A 21,469-nucleotide genomic window follows, 5' to 3' on the forward strand; every position below is an offset into this window, starting at 1 on the left:
TCTGTTTCTCGCCCTCTGTTTCAGCCCCTCTGTTTCTCGCCCTCTGTTTCAGCCCCTCTGTTTCAGCTCCTCTTTCTCTCGCCCTCTGTTTCAGCCAGTCTGTTTCACCCCCTCTGTATCAGACCCTCAGTTTCAGCCCCTTTGTTTCAGCCCCTCTGTTTCTCGCCCTCTGTTTCAGCCCCTCTGTTTCTGCCCCTCTGTTTCTCGCCCTCTGTCTCTCGCCCTCTATTTCAGCCCCTTTGTTTCTCGCCCTGTGTTTCAACCCCTCTGTTTCAGTCCGTGTGTTTCTCGCTCTCTGTTTCAGCCCCTCTGTTTCTCGCCCTCTGTTTCAGCCCCTTTGTTTCAGCCCCTCTGTTTCTCGTCCTCTGTTTCAGCCCCTCTGTTTCAGCCCCTCTGTTTCATGCTCTCTGTTTCAGCCAGTCTGTTTCACCCCCTCTGTTTCTCGCCCTCTGATTCAGCCACGCTGTTTCTCGCCCTCTGTTAGAGCCCCTTTGTTCCACCCCCTCTGTTTCTCGCCCTCTGATTCAGCCACGCTGTTTCTCGCCCTCTGTTAGAGCCCCTCTGTTTCAGCCCCTTTGCTTCAGCCCCTTTGTTTCGCACCCTCTGTTTCAGCCCCTCTGTTTCAGCCCCTCTGTTTCTCGCCTCTTTTTCAGCCCCTCTGTTTCATGCCCACTGTTTCAGCCCATCTGATTCTCGCCCTCTGTTCCAGACCCTCTGTTTCTCGCCCTCTTTTTCAGCCCCTTTGTTTTTCGCCCTCTGTTTCAGCCCCTCTGTTTCTCGCCCTCTGTTTCAGACGCTCTGTTTCAGCCCCTCTCTTTCTCGCCCGCTGTTTCAGCGCCTGTGTTTCTCGCCCTCTGTATCAGCCTCTCTGTTTCAGCACCTTTGTAACATTCCATCTGTTTCTCACCTTCTGTTTCTCGCCCTCTGTGTCCGCCCCTCTGTTTCAGCCCCTGTGCTTCTCGCCCTCTCTTTCTCGCCCTCTGTTTCTCGCCCTCTGTTTCTCGCCCTCTGTTTCAGCCCTTCTGTTTCTGCCCCTCTGTTTCTCGCCCTCTGTTTCATCCCCTCTGTTTCAGCCCGTCTGTTTCTCGCCCTCTGTGTCAGGCCCTCTCTTTCTCGCCCTCTGTTTCAGCCCCTCTGTTTCAGCCGCTCTGTTTCTCGTCTTCTGTTTCAGCCCCTCTGTTTCAGACCCTCTGTTTCTCGCTCTCTGTTTCTCGCCCTCAGTTTCAGCCACTAAGTTTGAGCCCCTTTGTTTATCGCCCTCTGTTTCAGCCCCTCTGTTTCAGCGCCTCTGTTTCTCGCCCTCTGTTTCAGCCCCTCTGTTTCTCGCCCTCTGTTTCAGCCCCTCTGTTTCAGCCCCTCTGTTTCTCGCCCCCTGATTCAGCCACGCTGTTTCTCGCCCTCTGTTTCAGCCCCTCTGTTTCAGCCCCTTTGCTTCAGCCCCTCTGTTTCACACCCTCTGTTTCAGCCCCTCTGTTTCTCGCCCTCTGTTTCTCGCCCAATGTTTCAGCCACTCTGCTTCTCGCCTCTTTTTCATCCCTCTGTTTCATGCCCCCTGTTTCAGCCCCTATGTTTCTCGCCCTCTGTTTCAGCCCCTCTGTTTCTCGCAATCTGTTTCAGCCCCTTTGTTTCCCCCCCTCTGTTTCTCGCCCTCTGTTTCAGCCCCTTTGCTTCAGCCCCTCTGTTTCTCACCCTCTGTTTCAGCCCCTCTTTTTCAGCCCCTCTGTTTCAGCCCCTGTGCTTCTCGCCCTCTCTTTCTCGTGCTCTGTTTCTCGCCCTCTCTTTCTCGCCCTGTTACAGCCCCTCTGTTTCAGCCCCTCTGTTTCTCGCCCTCTGTTTCAGCCCCTCTGTTTCAGCCCGTCTGTTTCTCGCCCTCTGTTTCAGCCCCTCTGTTTCAGCCCCTCTGTTTCTCGCCCTCTGTTTCAGCCCCTCTGTTTCAGCCCCACTGTTTCTCGCCCAATGTTTCAGCCACTCTGCTTCTCGCCTCTTTTTCATCCCTCTGTTTCATGCCCCCTGTTTCAGCCCCTCTGTTTCTCGCCCTCTGTTTCAGCCCCTTTGTTTCACCCCCTCTGTTTCTCGCCCTCTTTTTCAGCCCCTTTGTTTCTCGCCCTCTGTTTCAGCCCCTCTGTTGATCGCCCTCTGTTTCAGACGCTCTGTTTCAGCGCCTCTCTTTCTCGCCCTCTGTTTCAGCGCCTGTGTTTCTCGCCCTCTGTATCAGCCTCTCTGTTTCAGCACCTTTGTTTCATTCCATCTCTTTCTCACCTTCTGTTTCTCGCACTCTGTTTCAGCCCCTCTGTTTCAGTCCCTGTGCTTCTCGCCCTCTCTTTCTCGCCCTCAGTTTCTCGCCCTCTGTTTCTCGCCCTCTGTTTCAGCCCCTCTGTTTCAGCCGCTCTGTTTCTCGCCCTCTGTTTCAGCCCCTCTGTTTCAGCCCGTCTGTTTCTCGCCCTCTGTGTCAGGCCCTAACTTTCTCGCCCTCTGTTTCAGCCCCTCTGTTTCAGCTCCTCTTTCTCTCGCCCTCTGTTTCAGCCAGTCTGTTTCACCCCCTCTGTATCAGACCCTCAGTTTCAGCCCCTTTGTTTCAGCCCCTCTGTTTCTCGCCCTCTGTTTCAGCCCCTCTGTTTCTGCCCCTCTGTTTCTCGCCCTCTGTCTCTCGCCCTCTATTTCAGCCCCTTTGTTTCTCGCCCTGTGTTTCAACCCCTCTGTTTCAGTCCGTGTGTTTCTCGCTCTCTGTTTCAGCCCCTCTGTTTCTCGCCCTCTGTTTCAGCCCCTTTGTTTCAGCCCCTCTGTTTCTCGTCCTCTGTTTCAGCCCCTCTGTTTCAGCCCCTCTGTTTCATGCTCTCTGTTTCTGCCAGTCTGTTTCACCCCCTCTGTTTCTCGCCCTCTGATTCAGCCACGCTGTTTCTCGCCCTCTGTTAGAGCCCCTTTGTTCCACCCCCTCTGTTTCTCGCCCTCTGATTCAGCCACGCTGTTTCTCGCCCTCTGTTAGAGCCCCTCTGTTTCAGCCCCTTTGCTTCAGCCCCTTTGTTTCGCACCCTCTGTTTCAGCCCCTCTGTTTCAGCCCCTCTGTTTCTCGCCTCTTTTTCAGCCCCTCTGTTTCATGCCCACTGTTTCAGCCCATCTGATTCTCGCCCTCTGTTCCAGACCCTCTGTTTCTCGCCCTCTTTTTCAGCCCCTTTGTTTTTCGCCCTCTGTTTCAGCCCCTCTGTTTCTCGCCCTCTGTTTCAGACGCTCTGTTTCAGCCCCTCTCTTTCTCGCCCTCTGTTTCAGCGCCTGTGTTTCTCGCCCTCTGTATCAGCCTCTCTGTTTCAGCACCTTTGTAACATTCCATCTGTTTCTCACCTTCTGTTTCTCGCCCTCTGTGTCCGCCCCTCTGTTTCAGCCCCTGTGCTTCTCGCCCTCTCTTTCTCGCCCTCTGTTTCTCGCCCTCTGTTTCTCGCCCTCTGTTTCAGCCCCTCTGTTTTAGCGCCTCTGTTTCTCGCCCTCTGTTTCAGCCCCTCTGTTTCTCGCCCTCTGTTTCAGCCCCTCTGTTTCAGCCCCTCTGTTTCTCGCCCTCTGTTTCAGCCCCTTTGTTTCTCGCCCTCTGTTTCAGCCCCTCTGTTTCAGCCCCTCTGTTTCTCGCCCTCTGATTCAGCCACGCTGTTTCTCGCCCTCTATTTCAGCCCCTCTGTTTCAGCCCCTTTGCTTCAGTCCCTCTGTTACACACCCTCTGTTTCAGCCCCTCTGTTTCTCGCCCTCTGTTTCTCGCCCAATGTTTCAGCCACTCTGCTTCTCGCCTCTTTTTCAGCCCCTCTGTTTCATGCCCACTGTTTCAGCCCCTTTGTTTCTCGCCCTCTGTTTCAGCCCCTCTGTTTCTCGCCCTCTGTTTCAACTCCTTTGTTTCACCCACTCTGTTTCTCGCCCTCTGTTTCAGCCCCTTTGCTTCAGCCCCTCTATTTCTCACCCTCTGTTTCAGCCCCTCTGTTTCTCGCCTCTTTTTCAGCCCCTCTGTTTCAGCCCCTGTGCTTCTCGCCCTCTCTTTCTCGCCCTCTGTTTCTCGCCCTCTCTTTCTCGCCCTCTGTTTCAGCCCCTCTATTTCAGCCCCTCTGTTTCTCGCCCTCTGTTCCAGCCCGTCTGTTTCAGCCCGTCTGTTTCTCGCCCTCTGTGTCAGGCCCTCTCTTTCTCGCCCTATGTTTCAGCCCCTCTGTTACTCGCCCTCTTTTTCAGCCCCTTTGTTTCACCCCCTCTGTTTCTCGCCCTCTTTTTCAGCCCCTTTGTTTCTCGCCCTCTGTTTCAGCCCCTTTGTTTCAGCCCCTCTGTTTCTCGTCCTCTGTTTCAGCCCCTCTGTTTCAGCCCCTCTGTTTCTCACCCTCTGTTTCAGCCCCTCTGTTTCAGCGCCTCTTTCTCTCGCCCTCTGTTTCAGCCCGGCTGTTTCACCCCCTCTGTATCAGCCCCTCAGTTACAGCCCCTCTGTTTCAGCCCGTCTGTTTCACCCCCTCTGTATCAGCCCCTCAGTTACAGCCCCTCTGTTTCAGCCCGTCTGTTTCTCGCCCTCTGTGTCAGGCCCTCTCTTTCTCGCCCTCTGTTTCAGCCCCACTGTTTCAGCCGCTCTGTTTCTCGTCTTCTGTTTCAGCCCCTCTGTTTCAGACCCTCTGTTTCTTGCTCTCTGTTTCTCGCCCTCAGTTTCAGCCCCTAAGTTTGAGCCCCTTTGTTTCTCGTCCTCTGTTTCAGCCCCTCTGTTTCAGCGCCTCTGTTTCTCGCCCTCTGTTTCAGCCCCTCTGTTTCTCACCCTCTGTTTCAGCCCCTCTGTTTCAGCGCCTCTTTCTCTCGCCCTCTGTTTCAGCCCGTCTGTTTCACCCCCTCTGTATCAGCCCCTCAGTTACAGCCCCTTTGTTTCAGCCCCTCTGTTTCTCGCCCTCTGTTTCAGCCCCTCTGTTAGCGCCCCTCTGTTTCTCGCCCTCTGTCTCTCGCCCTCTGTTTCAGCCCCTCTGTTTCTCGCCCTCTGTTTCAGCCCCTCTGTTTCTGCCCCTCTGTTTCTCGCCCTCTGTCTCTCGCCCTCTATTTCAGCCCCTTTGTTTCTCGCCCTGTGTTTCAACCCCTCTGTTTCAGTCCGTGTGTTTCTCGCTCTCTGTTTCAGCCCCTCTGTTTCTCGCCCTCTGTTTCAGCCCCTTTGTTTCAGCCCCTCTGTTTCTCGTCCTCTGTTTCAGCCCCTCTGTTTCAGCCCCTCTGTTTCATGCCCTCTGTTTCAGCCAGTCTGTTTCACCCCCTCTGTTTCTCGCCCTCTGATTCAGCCACGCTGTTTCTCGCCCTCTGTTAGAGCCCCTTTGTTCCACCCCCTCTGTTTCTCGCCCTCTGATTCAGCCACGCTGTTTCTCGCCCTCTGTTAGAGCCCCTCTGTTTCAGCCCCTTTGCTTCAGCCCCTTTGTTTCGCATCCTCTGTTTCAGCCCCTCTGTTTCAGCCCCTCTGTTTCTCGCCTCTTTTTCAGCCCCTCTGTTTCATGCCCACTGTTTCAGCCCATCTGATTCTCGCCCTCTGTTCCAGACCCTCTGTTTCTCGCCTTCTTTTTCAGCCCCTTTGTTTTTCGCCCTCTGTTTCAGCCCCTCTGTTTCTCGCCCTCTGTTTCAGACGCTCTGTTTCAGCCCCTCTCTTTCTCGCCCTCTGTTTCAGCGCCTGTGTTTCTCGCCCTCTGTATCAGCCTCTCTGTTTCAGCACCTTTGTTTCATTCCATCTGTTTCTCACCTTCTGTTTCTCGCCCTCTGTTTCAGCCACTCTGTTTCAGCCCGTCTGTTTCTCGCCCTCTGTGTCAGGCCCTCTCTTTCTCGCCCTCTGTTTCAGCCCCTCTGTTTCAGACCCTCTGTTTCTCGCTCTCTGTTTCTCGCCCTCAGTTTCAGCCCCTAAGTTTGAGACCCTTTGTTTCTCGCCCTCTGTTTCAGCCCCTCTGTTTCAGCGCCTCTGTTTCTCGCCCTCTGTTTCAGCCCCTCTGTTTCTCGCCCTCTGTTTCAGCCCCTCTGTTTCAGCTCCTCTTTCTCTCGCCCTCTGTTTCAGCCAGTCTGTTTCACCCCCTCTGTATCAGACCCTCAGTTTCAGCCCCTTTGTTTCAGCCCCTCTGTTTCTCGCCCTCTGTTTCAGCCCCTCTGTTTCTGCCCCTCTGTTTCTCGCCCTCTGTCTCTCGCCCTCTATTTCAGCCCCTTTGTTTCTCGCCCTGTGTTTCAACCCCTCTGTTTCAGTCCGTGTGTTTCTCGCTCTCTGTTTCAGCCCCTCTGTTTCTCGCCCTCTGTTTCAGCCCCTTTGTTTCAGCCCCTCTGTTTCTCGTCCTCTGTTTCAGCCCCTCTGTTTCAGCCCCTCTGTTTCATGCTCTCTGTTTCAGCCAGTCTGTTTCACCCCCTCTGTTTCTCGCCCTCTGATTCAGCCACGCTGTTTCTCGCCCTCTGTTAGAGCCCCTTTGTTCCACCCCCTCTGTTTCTCGCCCTCTGATTCAGCCACGCTGTTTCTCGCCCTCTGTTAGAGCCCCTCTGTTTCAGCCCCTTTGCTTCAGCCCCTTTGTTTCGCACCCTCTGTTTCAGCCCCTCTGTTTCAGCCCCTCTGTTTCTCGCCTCTTTTTCAGCCCCTCTGTTTCATGCCCACTGTTTCAGCCCATCTGATTCTCGCCCTCTGTTCCAGACCCTCTGTTTCTCGCCCTCTTTTTCAGCCCCTTTGTTTCTCGCCCTCTGTTTCAGCCCCTCTGTTTCTCACCCTCTGTTTCAGACGCTCTGTTTCAGCCCCTCTCTTTCTCGCCCGCTGTTTCAGCGCCTGTGTTTCTCGCCCTCTGTATCAGCCTCTCTGTTTCAGCACCTTTGTAACATTCCATCTGTTTCTCACCTTCTGTTTCTCGCCCTCTGTGTCCGCCCCTCTGTTTCAGCCCCTGTGCTTCTCGCCCTCTCTTTCTCGCCCTCTGTTTCTCGCCCTCTGTTTCTCGCCCTCTGTTTCAGCCCCTCTGTTTCTGCCCCTCTGTTTCTCGCCCTCTGTTTCATCCCCTCTGTTTCAGCCCGTCTGTTTCTCGCCCTCTGTGTCAGGCCCTCTCTTTCTCGCCCTCTGTTTCAGCCCCTCTGTTTCAGCCGCTCTGTTTCTCGTCTTCTGTTTCAGCCCCTCTGTTTCAGACCCTCTGTTTCAGCCCCTCTCTTTCTCGCCCTCTGTTTCAGCGCCTGTGTTTCTCGCCCTCTGTATCAGCCTCTCTGTTTCAGCACCTTTGTTTCATTCCATCTGTTTCTCACCTTCTGTTTCTCGCCCTCTGTTTCAGCCACTCTGTTTCAGCCCGTCTGTTTCTCGCCCTCTGTGTCAGGCCCTCTCTTTCTCGCCCTCTGTTTCAGCCCCTCTGTTTCAGACCCTCTGTTTCACGCTCTCTGTTTCTCGCCCTCAGTTTCAGCCCCTAAGTTTGAGACCCTTTGTTTCTCGCCCTCTGTTTCAGCCCCTCTGTTTCAGCGCCTCTGTTTCTCGCCCTCTGTTTCAGCCCCTCTGTTTCTCGCCCTCTGTTTCAGCCCCTCTGTTTCAGCTCCTCTTTCTCTCGCCCTCTGTTTCAGCCAGTCTGTTTCACCCCCTCTGTATCAGACCCTCAGTTTCAGCCCCTTTGTTTCAGCCCCTCTGTTTCTCGCCCTCTGTTTCAGCCCCTCTGTTTCTGCCCCTCTGTTTCTCGCCCTCTGTCTCTCGCCCTCTATTTCAGCCCCTTTGTTTCTCGCCCTGTGTTTCAACCCCTCTGTTTCAGTCCGTGTGTTTCTCGCTCTCTGTTTCAGCCCCTCTGTTTCTCGCCCTCTGTTTCAGCCCCTTTGTTTCAGCCCCTCTGTTTCTCGTCCTCTGTTTCAGCCCCTCTGTTTCAGCCCCTCTGTTTCATGCTCTCTGTTTCAGCCAGTCTGTTTCACCCCCTCTGTTTCTCGCCCTCTGATTCAGCCACGCTGTTTCTCGCCCTCTGTTAGAGCCCCTTTGTTCCACCCCCTCTGTTTCTCGCCCTCTGATTCAGCCACGCTGTTTCTCGCCCTCTGTTAGAGCCCCTCTGTTTCAGCCCCTTTGCTTCAGCCCCTTTGTTTCGCACCCTCTGTTTCAGCCCCTCTGTTTCAGCCCCTCTGTTTCTCGCCTCTTTTTCAGCACCTCTGTTTCATGCCCACTGTTTCAGCCCATCTGATTCTCGCCCTCTGTTCCAGACCCTCTGTTTCTCGCCCTCTTTTTCAGCCCCTTTGTTTTTCGCCCTCTGTTTCAGCCCCTCTGTTTCTCGCCCTCTGTTTCAGACGCTCTGTTTCAGCCCCTCTCTTTCTCGCCCGCTGTTTCAGCGCCTGTGTTTCTCGCCCTCTGTATCAGCCTCTCTGTTTCAGCACCTTTGTAACATTCCATCTGTTTCTCACCTTCTGTTTCTCGCCCTCTGTGTCCGCCCCTCTGTTTCAGCCCCTGTGCTTCTCGCCCTCTCTTTCTCGCCCTCTGTTTCTCGCCCTCTGTTTCTCGCCCTCTGTTTCAGCCCCTCTGTTTCTGCCCCTCTGTTTCTCGCCCTCTGTTTCATCCCCTCTGTTTCAGCCCGTCTGTTTCTCGCCCTCTGTGTCAGGCCCTCTCTTTCTCGCCCTCTGTTTCAGCCCCTCTGTTTCAGCCGCTCTGTTTCTCGTCTTCTGTTTCAGCCCCTCTGTTTCAGACCCTCTGTTTCTCGCTCTCTGTTTCTCGCCCTCAGTTTCAGCCACTAAGTTTGAGCCCCTTTGTTTATCGCCCTCTGTTTCAGCCCCTCTGTTTCAGCGCCTCTGTTTCTCGCCCTCTGTTTCAGCCCCTCTGTTTCTCGCCCTCTGTTTCAGCCCCTCTGTTTCAGCCCCTCTGTTTCTCGCCCCCTGATTCAGCCACGCTGTTTCTCGCCCTCTGTTTCAGCCCCTCTGTTTCAGCCCCTTTGCTTCAGCCCCTCTGTTTCACACCCTCTGTTTCAGCCCCTCTGTTTCTCGCCCTCTGTTTCTCGCCCAATGTTTCAGCCACTCTGCTTCTCGCCTCTTTTTCATCCCTCTGTTTCATGCCCCCTGTTTCAGCCCCTATGTTTCTCGCCCTCTGTTTCAGCCCCTCTGTTTCTCGCAATCTGTTTCAGCCCCTTTGTTTCCCCCCCTCTGTTTCTCGCCCTCTGTTTCAGCCCCTTTGCTTCAGCCCCTCTGTTTCTCACCCTCTGTTTCAGCCCCTCTTTTTCAGCCCCTCTGTTTCAGCCCCTGTGCTTCTCGCCCTCTCTTTCTCGTGCTCTGTTTCTCGCCCTCTCTTTCTCGCCCTGTTACAGCCCCTCTGTTTCAGCCCCTCTGTTTCTCGCCCTCTGTTTCAGCCCCTCTGTTTCAGCCCGTCTGTTTCTCGCCCTCTGTTTCAGCCCCTCTGTTTCAGCCCCTCTGTTTCTCGCCCTCTGTTTCAGCCCCTCTGTTTCAGCCCCACTGTTTCTCGCCCAATGTTTCAGCCACTCTGCTTCTCGCCTCTTTTTCATCCCTCTGTTTCATGCCCCCTGTGTCAGCTCCTCTGTTTCTCGCCCTCTGTTTCAGCCCCTTTGTTTCACCCCCTCTGTTTCTCGCCCTCTTTTTCAGCCCCTTTGTTTCTCGCCCTCTGTTTCAGCCCCTCTGTTGATCGCTCTCTGTTTCAGACGCTCTGTTTCAGCGCCTCTCTTTCTCGCCCTCTGTTTCAGCGCCTGTGTTTCTCGCCCTCTGTATCAGCCTCTCTGTTTCAGCACCTTTGTTTCATTCCATCTCTTTCTCACCTTCTGTTTCTCGCACTCTGTTTCAGCCCCTCTGTTTCAGTCCCTGTGCTTCTCGCCCTCTCTTTCTCGCCCTCAGTTTCTCGCCCTCTGTTTCTCGCCCTCTGTTTCAGCCCCTCTGTTTCAGCCGCTCTGTTTCTCGCCCTCTGTTTCAGCCCCTCTGTTTCAGCCCGTCTGTTTCTCGCCCTCTGTGTCAGGCCCTAACTTTCTCGCCCTCTGTTTCAGCCCCTCTGTTTCAGCCGCTCTGTTTCTCGTCTTCTGTTTTAGCCCCTCTGTTTCAGACCCTCTGTTTCTATATCTCTGTTTCTCGCCCGCAGTTTCAGCCCCTAAGTTTGAGCCCCTTTGTTTCTCGCCCTCTGTTTCAGCCCCTCTGTTTTAGCGCCTCTGTTTCTCGCCCTCTGTTTCAGCCCCTCTGTTTCTCGCCCTCTGTTTCAGCCCCTCTGTTTCAGCCCCTCTGTTTCTCGCCCTCTGTTTCAGCCCCTTTGTTTCTCGCCCTCTGTTTCAGCCCCTCTGTTTCAGCCCCTCTGTTTCTCGCCCTCTGATTCAGCCACGCTGTTTCTCGCCCTCTATTTCAGCCCCTCTGTTTCAGCCCCTTTGCTTCAGTCCCTCTGTTACACACCCTCTGTTTCAGCCCCTCTGTTTCTCGCCCTCTGTTTCTCGCCCAATGTTTCAGCCACTCTGCTTCTCGCCTCTTTTTCAGCCCCTCTGTTTCATGCCCACTGTTTCAGCCCCTTTGTTTCTCGCCCTCTGTTTCAGCCCCTCTGTTTCTCGCCCTCTGTTTCAACTCCTTTGTTTCACCCACTCTGTTTCTCGCCCTCTGTTTCAGCCCCTTTGCTTCAGCCCCTCTATTTCTCACCCTCTGTTTCAGACCCTCTGTTTCTCGCCTCTTTTTCAGCCCCTCTGTTTCAGCCCCTGTGCTTCTCGCCCTCTCTTTCTCGCCCTCTGTTTCTCGCCCTCTGTTTCTCGCCCTCTGTTTCAGCCCCTCTATTTATGCCCCTCTGTTTCTCGCCCTCTGTTCCAGCCCGTCTGTTTCAGCCCGTCTGTTTCTCGCCCTCTGTGTCAGGCCCTCTCTTTCTCGCCCTATGTTTCAGCCCCTCTGTTACTCGCCCTCTTTTTCAGCCCCTTTGTTTCACCCCCTCTGTTTCTCGCCCTCTTTTTCAGCCCCTTTGTTTCTCGCCCTCTGTTTCAGCCCCTTTGTTTCACCCCCTCTGTTTCTCGCCCTCTTTTTCAGCCCCTTTGTTTCTCGCCCTCTGTTTCAGCCCCTCTGTTTCTCGCCCTCTGTTTCAGACGCTCTGTTTCAGCCCCTCTCTTTCTCGCCCTCTGTTTCAGCGCCTGTGTTTCTCGCCCTCTGTATCAGCCTCTCTGTTTCAGCCCCTTTGTTTCAGCCCCTCTGTTTCTCGTCCTCTGTTTCAGCCCCTCTGTTTCAGCCCCTCTGTTTCATGCCCTCTGTTTCAGCCAGTCTGTTTCACCCCCTCTGTTTCTCGCCCTCTGTTAGAGCCCCTTTGTTCCACCCCCTCTGTTTCTCGCCCTCTGATTCAGCCACACTGTTTCTCGCCCTCTGTTAGAGCCCCTCTGTTTCAGCCCCTTTGCTTCAGCCCCTTTGTTTCGCACCCTCTGTTTCAGCCCCTCTGTTTCAGCCCCTCTGTTTCTCGCCTCTTTTTCAGCACCTCTGTTTCATGCCCACTGTTTCAGCCCATCTGATTCTCGCCCTCTGTTCCAGACCCTCTGTTTCTCGCCCTCTATTTCAGCCCCTTTGTTTTTTGCCCTCTGTTTCAGCCCCTCTGTTACTCGCCCTCTGTTTCAGACGCTCTGTTTCAGCCTCTCTCTTTCTCGCACTCTGTTTCAGCGCCTGTGTTTCTCGCCCTCTGTATCAGCCTCTCTGTTTCAGCACCTTTGTTTCATTCCATCTGTTTGTCACCTTCTGTTTCTCGCCCTGTGTGTCCGCCCCTCTGTTTCAGCCCCTGTGCTTCTCGCCCTCTCTTTCTCGCCCTCTGTTTCTCGCACTCTGTTTCTCGCCCTCTGTTTCAGCCCCTCTGTTTCTCGCCCTCTGTTTCAGCCCCTCTGTTTCAGCCCGTCTGTTTCTCGCCCTCTGTGTCAGGCCCTCTCTTTCTCGCCCTCTGTTTCAGCCCCTCTGTTTCAGCCGCTCTGTTTCTCGTCTTCTGTTTCAGCCCCTCTGTTTCAGACCCTCTGTTTCTCGCTCTCTGTTTCTCGCCCTCAGTTTCAGCCACTAAGTTTGATCCCCTTTGTTTATCGCCCTCTGTTTCAGCCCCTCTGTTTCAGCGCCTCTGTTTCTCGCCCTCTGTTTCAGCCCCTCTGTTTCTCGCCCTCTGTTTCAGCCCCTCTGTTTCTCGCCCTCTGTTTCAGCCCCTCTGTTTCAGCCCCTCTGTTTCTCGCCCCCTGATTCAGCCACGCTGTTTCTCGCCCTCTGTTTCAGCCCCTCTGTTTCAGCCCCTTTGCTTCAGCCCCTCTGTTTCACACCCTCTGTTTCAGCCCCTCTGTTTCTCGCCCTCTGTTTCTCGCCCAATGTTTCAGCCACTCTGCTTCTCGCCTCTTTTTCATCCCTCTGTTTCATGCCCCCTGTTTCAGCCCCTATGTTTCTCGCCCTCTGTTTCAGCCCCCATGTTTCTCGCAATCTGTTTCAGCCCCTTTGTTTCAACCCCTCTGTTTCTCGCCCTCTGTTTCAGCCCCTTTGCTTCAGCCCCTCTGTTTCTCACCCTCTGTTTCAGCCCCTCTTTTTCAGCCTCTCTGTTTCAGCCCCTGTGCTTCTCGCCCTCTCTTTCTCGCCCTCTGTTTCTTGCCCTCTCTTTCTCGCCCTCTGTTACAGCCCCTCTGTTTCAGCCCCTCTGTTTCTCGCCCTCTGTTTCAGCCCCTCTGTTTCAGCCCGTCTGTTGCTCGCCCTCTGTGTCAGGCCCTCTCTTTCTCGCCCTCAGTTTCAGCCCCTCTGTTTCTCGCCCTCTGTTTCAGCCCCTTTGTTTCACGCCCTCTGTTTCTCGCCCTCTTTTTCAGCCCCTTTGTTTCTCGCCCTCTGTTTCAGCCCCTCTGTTTATCGCCCTCTGTTTCAGACGCTCTGTTTCAGCGCCTCTCTTTCTCGCCCTCTGTTTCAGCGCCTGTGTTTCTCGCCCTCTGTATCAGCCTCTCTGTTTCAGCACCTTTGTTTCATTCCATCTCTTTCTCACCTTCTGTTTCTCGCCCTCTGTTTCAGCCCCTCTGTTTCAGTCCCTGTGCTTCTCGCCCTCTCTTTCTCGCCCTCTGTTTCTCGCCCTCTGTTTCTCGCCCTCTGTTTCAGCCCCTCTGTTTCAGCCCCTCTGTTTCTCGCCCTCTGTTTCAGCCCCTCTGTTTCAGCCCGTCTGTTTCTCGCCCTCTGTGTCAGGCCCTCTCTTTCTCGCCCTCTGTTTCAGCCCCTCTGTTTCAGCCGCTCTGTTTCTCGTCTTCTGTTTCAGCCCCTCTGTTTCAGACCCTCTGTTTCTCGCTCTCTGTTTCTCGCCCGCAGTTTCAGCCCCTAAGTTTGAGCCCCTTTGTTTCTCGCCCTCTGTTTCAGCCCCTCTGTTTTAGCGCCTCTGTTTCTCGCCCTCTGTTTCAGCCCCTCTGTTTCTCGCCCTCTGTTTCAGCCCCTCTGTTTCAGCCCCTCTGTTTCTCGCCCTCTGTTTCAGCCCCTTTGTTTCTCGCCCTCTGTTTCAGCCCCTCTGTTTCAGCCGCTCTGTTTCTCGTCTTCTGTTTCAGCCCCTCTGTTTCAGACCCTCTGTTTCTCGCTCTCTGTTTCTCGCCCGCAGTTTCAGCCCCTAAGTTTGAGCCCCTTTGTTTCTCGCCCTCTGTTTCAGCCCCTCTGTTTTAGCGCCTCTGTTTCTCGCCCTCTGTTTCAGCCCCTCTGTTTCTCGCCCTCTGTTTCAGCCCCTCTGTTTCAGCCCCTCTGTTTCTCGCCCTCTGTTTCAGCCCCTTTGTTTCTCGCCCTCTGTTTCAGCCCCTCTGTTTCAGCCCCTCTGTTTCTCGCCCTCTGATTCAGCCACGCTGTTTCTCGCCCTCTATTTCAGCCCCTCTGTTTCAGCCCCTTTGCTTCAGTCCCTCTGTTACACACCCTCTGTTTCAGCCCCTCTGTTTCTCGCCCTCTTTTTCTCGCCCAATGTTTCAGCCACTCTGCTTCTCGCCTCTTTTTCAGCCCCTCTGTTTCATGCCCACTGTTTCAGCCCCTTTGTTTCTCGCCCTCTGTTTCAGCCCCTTTGTTTCACCCCCTCTGTTTCTCGCCCTCTTTTTCAGCCCCTTTGTTTCTCGCCCTCTGTTTCAGCCCCTCTGTTTCTCGCCCTCTGTTTCAGACGCTCTGTTTCAGCCCCTCTCTTTCTCGCCCTCTGTTTCAGCGCCTGTGTTTCTCGGCCTCTGTATCAGCCTCTCTGTTTCAGCCCCTGTGCTTCTCGCCCTCTCTTTCTCGCCCTCTGTTTCTCGCCCTCTCTTTCTCGCCCTCTGTTTCAGCCCCTCTGTTTCAGCCCCTCTGTTTCTCGCCCTCTGTTTCAGCCCCTCTGTTTCATCCCGTCTGTTTCTCGCCCTCTGTGACAGGCCATCTCTTTCTCGCCCTCTGTTTCAGCCCCTCTGTTTCAGCCGCTCTGTTTCTCGTCTTCTGTTTCAGCCCCTCTGTTTCAGACCCTCTGTTTCTTGCTCTCTGTTTCTCGCCCTCAGTTTCAGCCCCTAAGTTTGAGCCCCTTTGTTTCTCGTCCTCTGTTTCAGCCCCTCTGTTTCAGCGCCTCTGTTTCTCGCCCTCTGTTTCAGCCCCTCTGTTTCTCACCCTCTGTTTCAGCCCCTCTGTTTCAGCGCCTCTTTCTCTCGCCCTCTGTTTCAGCCCGTCTGTTTCACCCCCTCTGTATCAGCCCCTCAGTTACAGCCCCTTTGTTTCAGCCCCTCTGTTTCTCGCCCTCTGTTTCAGCCCCTCTGTTAGCGCCCCTCTGTTTCTCGCCCTCTGTCTCTCGCCCTCTGTTTCAGCCCCTCTGTTTCTCGCCCTCTGTTTCAGCCCCTCTGTTTCTGCCCCTCTGTTTCTCGCCCTCTGTCTCTCGCCCTCTATTTCAGCCCCTTTGTTTCTCGCCCTGTGTTTCAACCCCTCTGTTTCAGTCCGTGTGTTTCTCGCTCTCTGTTTCAGCCCCTCTGTTTCTCGCCCTCTGTTTCAGCCCCTTTGTTTCAGCCCCTCTGTTTCTCGTCCTCTGTTTCAGCCCCTCTGTTTCAGCCCCTTTGTTTCATGCCCTCTGTTTCAGCCAGTCTGTTTCACCCCCTCTGTTTCTCGCCCTCTGTTAGAGCCCCTTTGTTCCACCCCCTCTGTTTCTCGCCCTCTGATTCAGCCACGCTGTTTCTCGCCCTCTGTTAGAGCCCCTCTGTTTCAGCCCCTTTGCTTCAGCCCCTTTGTTTCGCACCCTCTGTTTCAGCCCCTCTGTTTCAGCCCCTCTGTTTCTCGCCTCTTTTTCAGCACCTCTGTTTCATGCCCACTGTTTCAGCCCATCTGATTCTCGCCCTCTGTTCCAGACCCTCTGTTTCTCGCCCTCTTTTTCAGCCCCTTTGTTTTTCGCCCTCTGTTTCAGCCCCTCTGTTTCTCGCCCTCTGTTTCAGACGCTCTGTTTCAGCCCCTCTCTTTCTCGCACTCTGTTTCAGCGCCTGTGTTTCTCGCCCTCTGTATCAGCCTCTCTGTTTCAGCACCTTTGTTTCATTCCATCTGTTTGTCACCTTCTGTTTCTCGCCCTGTGTGTCCGCCCCTCTGTTTCAGCCCCTGTGCTTCTCGCCCTCTCTTTCTCGCCCTCTGTTTCTCGCCCTCTGTTTCTCGCCCTCTGTTTCAGCCCCTCTGTTTCTCGCCCTCTGTTTCATCCCCTCTGTTTCAGCCCGTCTGTTTCTCGCCCTCTGTGTCAGGCCCTCTCTTTCTCGCCCTCTGTTTCAGCCCCTCTGTTTCAGCGCTCTGTTTCTCGTCTTCTGTTTCAGCCCCTCTGTTTCAGACCCTCTGTTTCTCGCTCTCTGTTTCTCGCCCTCAGTTTCAGCCACTAAGTTTGAGCGCCTCTGTTTCTCGCCCTCTGTTTCAGCCCCTCTGTTTCTCGCCCTCTGTTTCAGCCCCTCTGTTTCTCGCCCTCTGTTTCAGCCCCTCTGTTTCAGCCCCTCTGTTTCTCGCCCCCTGATTCAGCCACGCTGTTTCTCGCCCTCTGTTTCAGCCCCTCTGTTTCAGCCCCTTTGCTTCAGCCCCTCTGTTTCACACCCTCTGTTTCAGCCCCTCTGTTTCTCGCCCTCTGTTTCTCGCCCAATGTTTCAGCCACTCTGCTTCTCGCCTCTTTTTCATCCCTCTGTTTCATGCCCCCTGTTTCAGCCCCTATGTTTCTCGCCCTCTGTTTCAGCCCCTCTGTTTCTCGCAATCTGTTTCAGCCCCTTTGTTTCAACCCCTCTGTTTCTCGCCCTCTGTTTCAGCCCCTTTGCTTCAGCCCCTCTGTTTCTCACCCTCTGTTTCAGCCCCTCTTTTTCAGCCTCTCTGTTTCAGCCCCTGTGCTTCTCGCCCTCTCTTTCTCGCCCTCTGTTTCTTGCCCTCTCTTTCTCGCCCTCTGTTACAGCCCCTCTGTTTCAGCCCCTCTGTTTCTCGCCCTCTGTTTCAGCCCCTCTGTTTCAGCCCGTCTGTTGCTCGCCCTCTGTGTCAGGCCCTCTCTTTCTCGCCCTCAGTTTCAGCCCCTCTGTTTCTCGCCCTCTGTTTCAGCCCCTTTGTTTCACGCCCTCTGTTTCTCGCCCTCTTTTTCAGCCCCTTTGTTTCTCGCCCTCTGTTTCAGCCCCTCTGTTTATCGCCCTCTGTTTCAGACGCTCTGTTTCAGCGCCTCTCTTTCTCGCCCTCTGTTTCAGCGCCTGTGTTTCTCGCCCTCTGTATCAGCCTCTCTGTTTCAGCACCTTTGTTTCATTCCATCTCTTTCTCACCTTCTGTTTCTCGCCCTCTGTTTCAGCCCCTCTGTTTCAGTCCCTGTGCTTCTCGCCCTCTCTTTCTCGCCCTCTGTTTCTCGCCCTCTGTTTCTCGCCCTCTGTTTCAGCCCATCTGTTTCAGCCCCTCTGTTTCTCGCCCTCTGTTTCAGCCCCTCTGTTTCAGCCCGTCTGTTTCTCGCCCTCTGTGTCAGGCCCTCTCTTTCTCGCCCTCTGTTTCAGCCCCTCTGTTTCAGCCGCTCTGTTTCTCGTCTTCTGTTTCAGCCCCTCTGTTTCAGACCCTCTGTTTCTCGCTCTCTGTTTCTCGCCCGCAGTTTCAGCCCCTAAGTTTGAGCCCCTTTGTTTCAAGCCCTCTGTTTCAGCCCCTTTGTTTTAGCGCCTCTGTTTCTCGCCCTCTGATTCAGCCACGCTGTTTCTCGCCCTCTATTTCAGCCCCTCTGTTTCAGCCCCTTTGCTTCAGTCCCTCTGTTACACACCCTCGGTTTCAGCCCCTCTGTTTCTCGCCCTCTGTTTCTCGCCCAATGTTTCAGCCACTCTGCTTCTCGCCTCTTTTTCAGCCCCTCTGTTTCATGCCCACTGTTTCAGCCCCTTTGTTTCTCGCCCTCTGTTTCAGCCCCTTTGTTTCACCCCCTCTGTTTCTCGCCCTCTTTTTCAGCCCCTTTGTTTCTCGCCCTCTGTTTCAGCCCCTCTGTTTCTCGCCCTCTGTTTCAGACGCTCTGTTTCAGCCCCTCTCTTTCTCGCCCTCTGTTTCAGCGCCTGTGTTTCTCGCCCTCTGTATCAGCCTCTCTGTTTCAGCCCCTGTGCTTCTCGCCCTCTCTTTCTCGCCCTCTGTTTCTCGCCCTCTCTTTCTCGCCCTCTGTTTCAGCCCCTCTGTTTCAGCCCCTCTGTTTCTCGCCCTCTGTTTCAGCCCCTCTGTTTCATCCCGTCTGTTTCTCGCCCTCTGTGACAGGCCATCTCTTTCTCGCCCTCTGTTTCAGCCCCTCTGTTTCAGCCGCTCTGTTTCTCGTCTTCTGTTTCAGCCCCTCTGTTTCAGACCCTCTGTTTCTTGCTCTCTGTTTCTCGCCCTCAGTTTCAGCCCCTAAGTTTGAGCCCCTTTGTTTCTCGTCCTCTGTTTCAGCCCCTCTGTTTCAGCGCCTCTGTTTCTCGCCCTCTGTTTCAGCCCCTCTGTTTCTCACCCTCTGTTTCAGCCCCTCTGTTTCAGCGCCTCTTTCTCTCGCCCTCTGTTTCAGCCCGTCTGTTTCACCCCCTCTGTATCAGCCCCTCAGTTACAGCCCCTTTGTTTCAAACCCTCTGTTTCTCGCCCTCTGTTTCAGCCCCTCTGTTAGCGCCCCTCTGTTTCTCGCCCTCTGTCTCTCGCCCTCTGTTTCAGCCCCTCTGTTTCTCGCCCTCTGTTTCAGCCCCTCTGTTTCTGCCCCTCTGTTTCTCGCCCTCTGTCTCTCGCCCTCTGTTTCAGCCCCTCTGTTTCTCGCCCTCTGTTTCAGCCCCTTTGTTTCAGCCCCTCTGTTTCTCGTCCTCTGTTTCAGCCCCTCTGTTTCAGCCCCTCTGTTTCATGCCCTCTGTTTCAGCCAGTCTGTTTCACCCCCTCTGTTTCTCGCCCTCTGTTAGAGCCCCTTTGTTCCACCCCCTCTGTTTCTCGCCCTCTGATTCAGCCACGCTGTTTCTCGCCCTCTGTTAGAGCCCCTCTGTTTCAGCCCCTTTGCTTCAGCCCCTTTGTTTCGCACCCTCTGTTTCAGCCCCTCTGTTTCAGCCCCTCTGTTTCTCGCCTCTTTTTCAGCACCTCTGTTTCATGCCCACTGTTTCAGCCCATCTGATTCTCGCCCTCTGCTCCAGACCCTCTGTTTCTCGCCCTCTTTTTCAGCTTCTTTGTTTTGCGCCCTCTGTTTCAGCCCCTCTGTTTCTCGCCCTCTGTTTCAGACGCTCTGTTTCAGCCCCTCTCTTTCTCGCACTCTGTTTCAGCGCCTGTGTTTCTCGCCCTCTGTATCAGCCTCTCTGTTTCAGCACCTTTGTTTCATTCCATCTGTTTGTCACCTTCTGTTTCTCGCCCTGTGTGTCCGCCCCTCTGTTTCAGCCCCTGTGCTTCTCGCCCTCTCTTTCTCGCCCTCTGTTTCTCGCCCTCTGTTTCTCGCCCTCTGTTTCAGCCCCTCTGTTTCTCGCCCTCTGTTTCATCCCCTCTGTTTCAGCCCGTCTGTTTCTCGCCCTCTGTGTCAGGCCCTCTCTTTCTCGCCCTCTGTTTCAGCCCCTCTGTTTCAGCGCTCTGTTTCTCGTCTTCTGTTTCAGCCCCTCTGTTTCAGACCCTCTGTTTCTCGCTCTCTGTTTCTCGCCCTCAGTTGCAGCCACTAAGTTTGAGCCCCTTTGTTTATCGCCCTCTGTTTCAGCCCCTCTGTTTCAGCGCCTCTGTTTCTCACCCTCTGTTTCAGCCCCTCTGTTTCTCGCCCTCTGTTTCAGCCCCTCTGTTTCTCGCCCTCTGTTTCAGCCCCTCTGTTTCTCGCCCCCTGATTCAGCCACGCTGTTTCTCGCCCTCTGTTTCAGCCCCTCTGTTTCAGCCCCTTTGCTTCAGCCCCTCTGTTTCACACCCTCTGTTTCAGCCCCTCTGTTTCTCGCCCTCTGTTTCTCGACCAATGTTTCAGCCACTCTGCTTCTCGCCTCTTTTTCATCCCTCTGTTTCATGCCCCCTGTTTCAGCCCCTATGTTTCTCGCCCTCTGTTTCAGCCCCTCTGTTTCTCGCAATCTGTTTCAGCCCCTTTGTTTCAACCCCTCTGTTTCTCGCCCTCTGTTTCAGCCCCTTTGCTTCAGCCCCTCTGTTTCTCACCCTCTGTTTCAGCCCCTCTTTTTCAGCCTCTCTGTTTCAGCCCCTGTGCTTCTCGCCCTCTCTTTCTCGCCCTCTGTTTCTTGCCCTCTCTTTCTCGCCCTCTGTTACAGCCCCTCTGTTTCAGCCCCTCTGTTTCTCGCCCTCTGTTTCAGCCCCTCTGTTTCAGCCCGTCTGTTGCTCGCCCTCTGTGTCAGGCCCTCTCTTTCTCGCCCTCAGTTTCAGCCCCTCTGTTTCTCGCCCTCTGTTTCAGCCCCTTTGTTTCACCCCCTCTGTTTCTCGCCCTCTTTTTCAGCCCCTTTGTTTCTCGCCCTCTGTTTCAGCCCCTCTGTTTATCGCCCTCTGTTTCAGACGCTCTGTTTCAGCGCCTCTCTTTCTCGCCCTCTGTTTCAGCGCCTGTGTTTCTCGCCCTCTGTATCAGCCTCTCTGTTTCAGCACCTTTGTTTCATTCCATCTCTTTCTCACATTCTGTTTCTCGCCCTCTGTTTCAGCCCCTCTGTTTCAGTCCCTGTGCTTCTCGCCCTCTCTTTCTCGCCCTCTGTTTCTCGCCCTCTGTTTCTCGCCCTCTGTTTCAGCCCCTCTGTTTCAGCCCCTCTGTTTCTCGCCCTCTGTTTCAGCCCCTCTGTTTCAGCCCGTCTGTTTCTCGCCCTCTGTGTCAGGCCCTCTCTTTCTCGCCCACTGTTTCAGCCCCTCTGTTTCAGCCGCTCTGTTTCTCGTCTTCTGTTTCAGCCCCTCTGTTTCAGACCCTCTGTTTCTCGCTCTCTGTTTCTCGCCCGCAGTTTCAGCCCGTAAGTTTGAGCCCCTTTGTTTCTCGCCCTCTGTTTCAGCCCCTTTGTTTTAGCGCCTCTGTTTCTCGCCCTCTGATTCAGCCACGCTGTTTCTCGCCCTCTATTTCAGCCCCTCTGTTTCAGCCCCTTTGCTTCAGTCCCTCTGTTACACACCCTCTGTTTCAGCCCCTCTGTTTCTCGCCCTCTGTTTCTCGCCCAATGTTTCAGCCACTCTGCTTCTCGCCTCTTTTTCAGCCCCTCTGTTTCATGCCCACTGTTTCAGCCCCTTTGTTTCTCGCCCTCTGTTTCAGCCCCTTTGTTTCACCCCCTCTGTTTCTCGCCCTCTTTTTCAGCCCCTTTGTTTCTCGCCCTCTGTTTCAGCCCCTCTGTTTCTCGCCCTCTGTTTCAGACGCTCTGTTTCAGCCCCTCTCTTTCTCGCCCTCTGTTTCAGCGCCTGTGTTTCTCGCCCTCTGTATCAGCCTCTCTGTTTCAGCCCCTGTGCTTCTCGCCCTCTCTTTCTCGCCCTCTGTTTCTCGCCCTCTCTTTCTCGCCCTCTGTTTCAGCCCCTCTGTTTCAACCCCTCTGTTTCTCGCCCTCTGTTTCAGCCCCTCTGTTCCATCCCGTCTGTTTCTCGCCCTCTGTGACAGGCCATCTCTTTCTCGCCCTCTGTTTCAGCCCCTCTGTTTCAGCCGCTCTGTTTCTTGTCTTCTGTTTCAGCCCCTCTGTTTCAGACCCTCTGTTTCTTGCTCTCTGTTTCTCGCCCTCAGTTTCAGCCCCTAAGTTTGAGCCCCTTTGTTTCTCGTCCTCTGTTTCAGCCCCTCTGTTTCAGCGCCTCTGTTTCTCGCCCTCTGTTTCAGCCCCTCTGTTTCTCACCCTCTGTTTCAGCCCCTCTGTTTCAGCGCCTCTTTCTCTCGCCCTCTGTTTCAGCCCGTCTGTTTCACCCCCTCTGTATCAGCCCCTCAGTTACAGCCCCTTTGTTTCAGCCCCTCTGTTTCTCGCCCTCTGTTTCAGCCCCTCTGTTAGCGCCCCTCTGTTTCTCGCCCTCTGTCTCTCGCCCTCTGTTTCAGCCCCTCTGTTTCTCGCCCTCTGTTTCAGCCCCTCTGTTTCTGCCCCTCTGTTTCTCGCCCTCTGTCTCTCGCCCTCTATTTCATCCCCTTTGTTTCTCGCCCTGTGTTTCAACCCCTCTGTTTCTGTCCGTGTGTTTCTCGCTCTCTGTTTCAGCCCCTCTGTTTCTCGCCCTCTGTTTCAGCCCCTTTGTTTCAGCCCCTCTGTTTCTCGTCCTCTGTTTCAGCCCC

Source organism: Stegostoma tigrinum, chromosome 11 (genome assembly GCF_030684315.1).
Source record: "Stegostoma tigrinum isolate sSteTig4 chromosome 11, sSteTig4.hap1, whole genome shotgun sequence".
NCBI classification, from domain to species: Eukaryota; Metazoa; Chordata; class Chondrichthyes; order Orectolobiformes; family Stegostomatidae; genus Stegostoma; species Stegostoma tigrinum.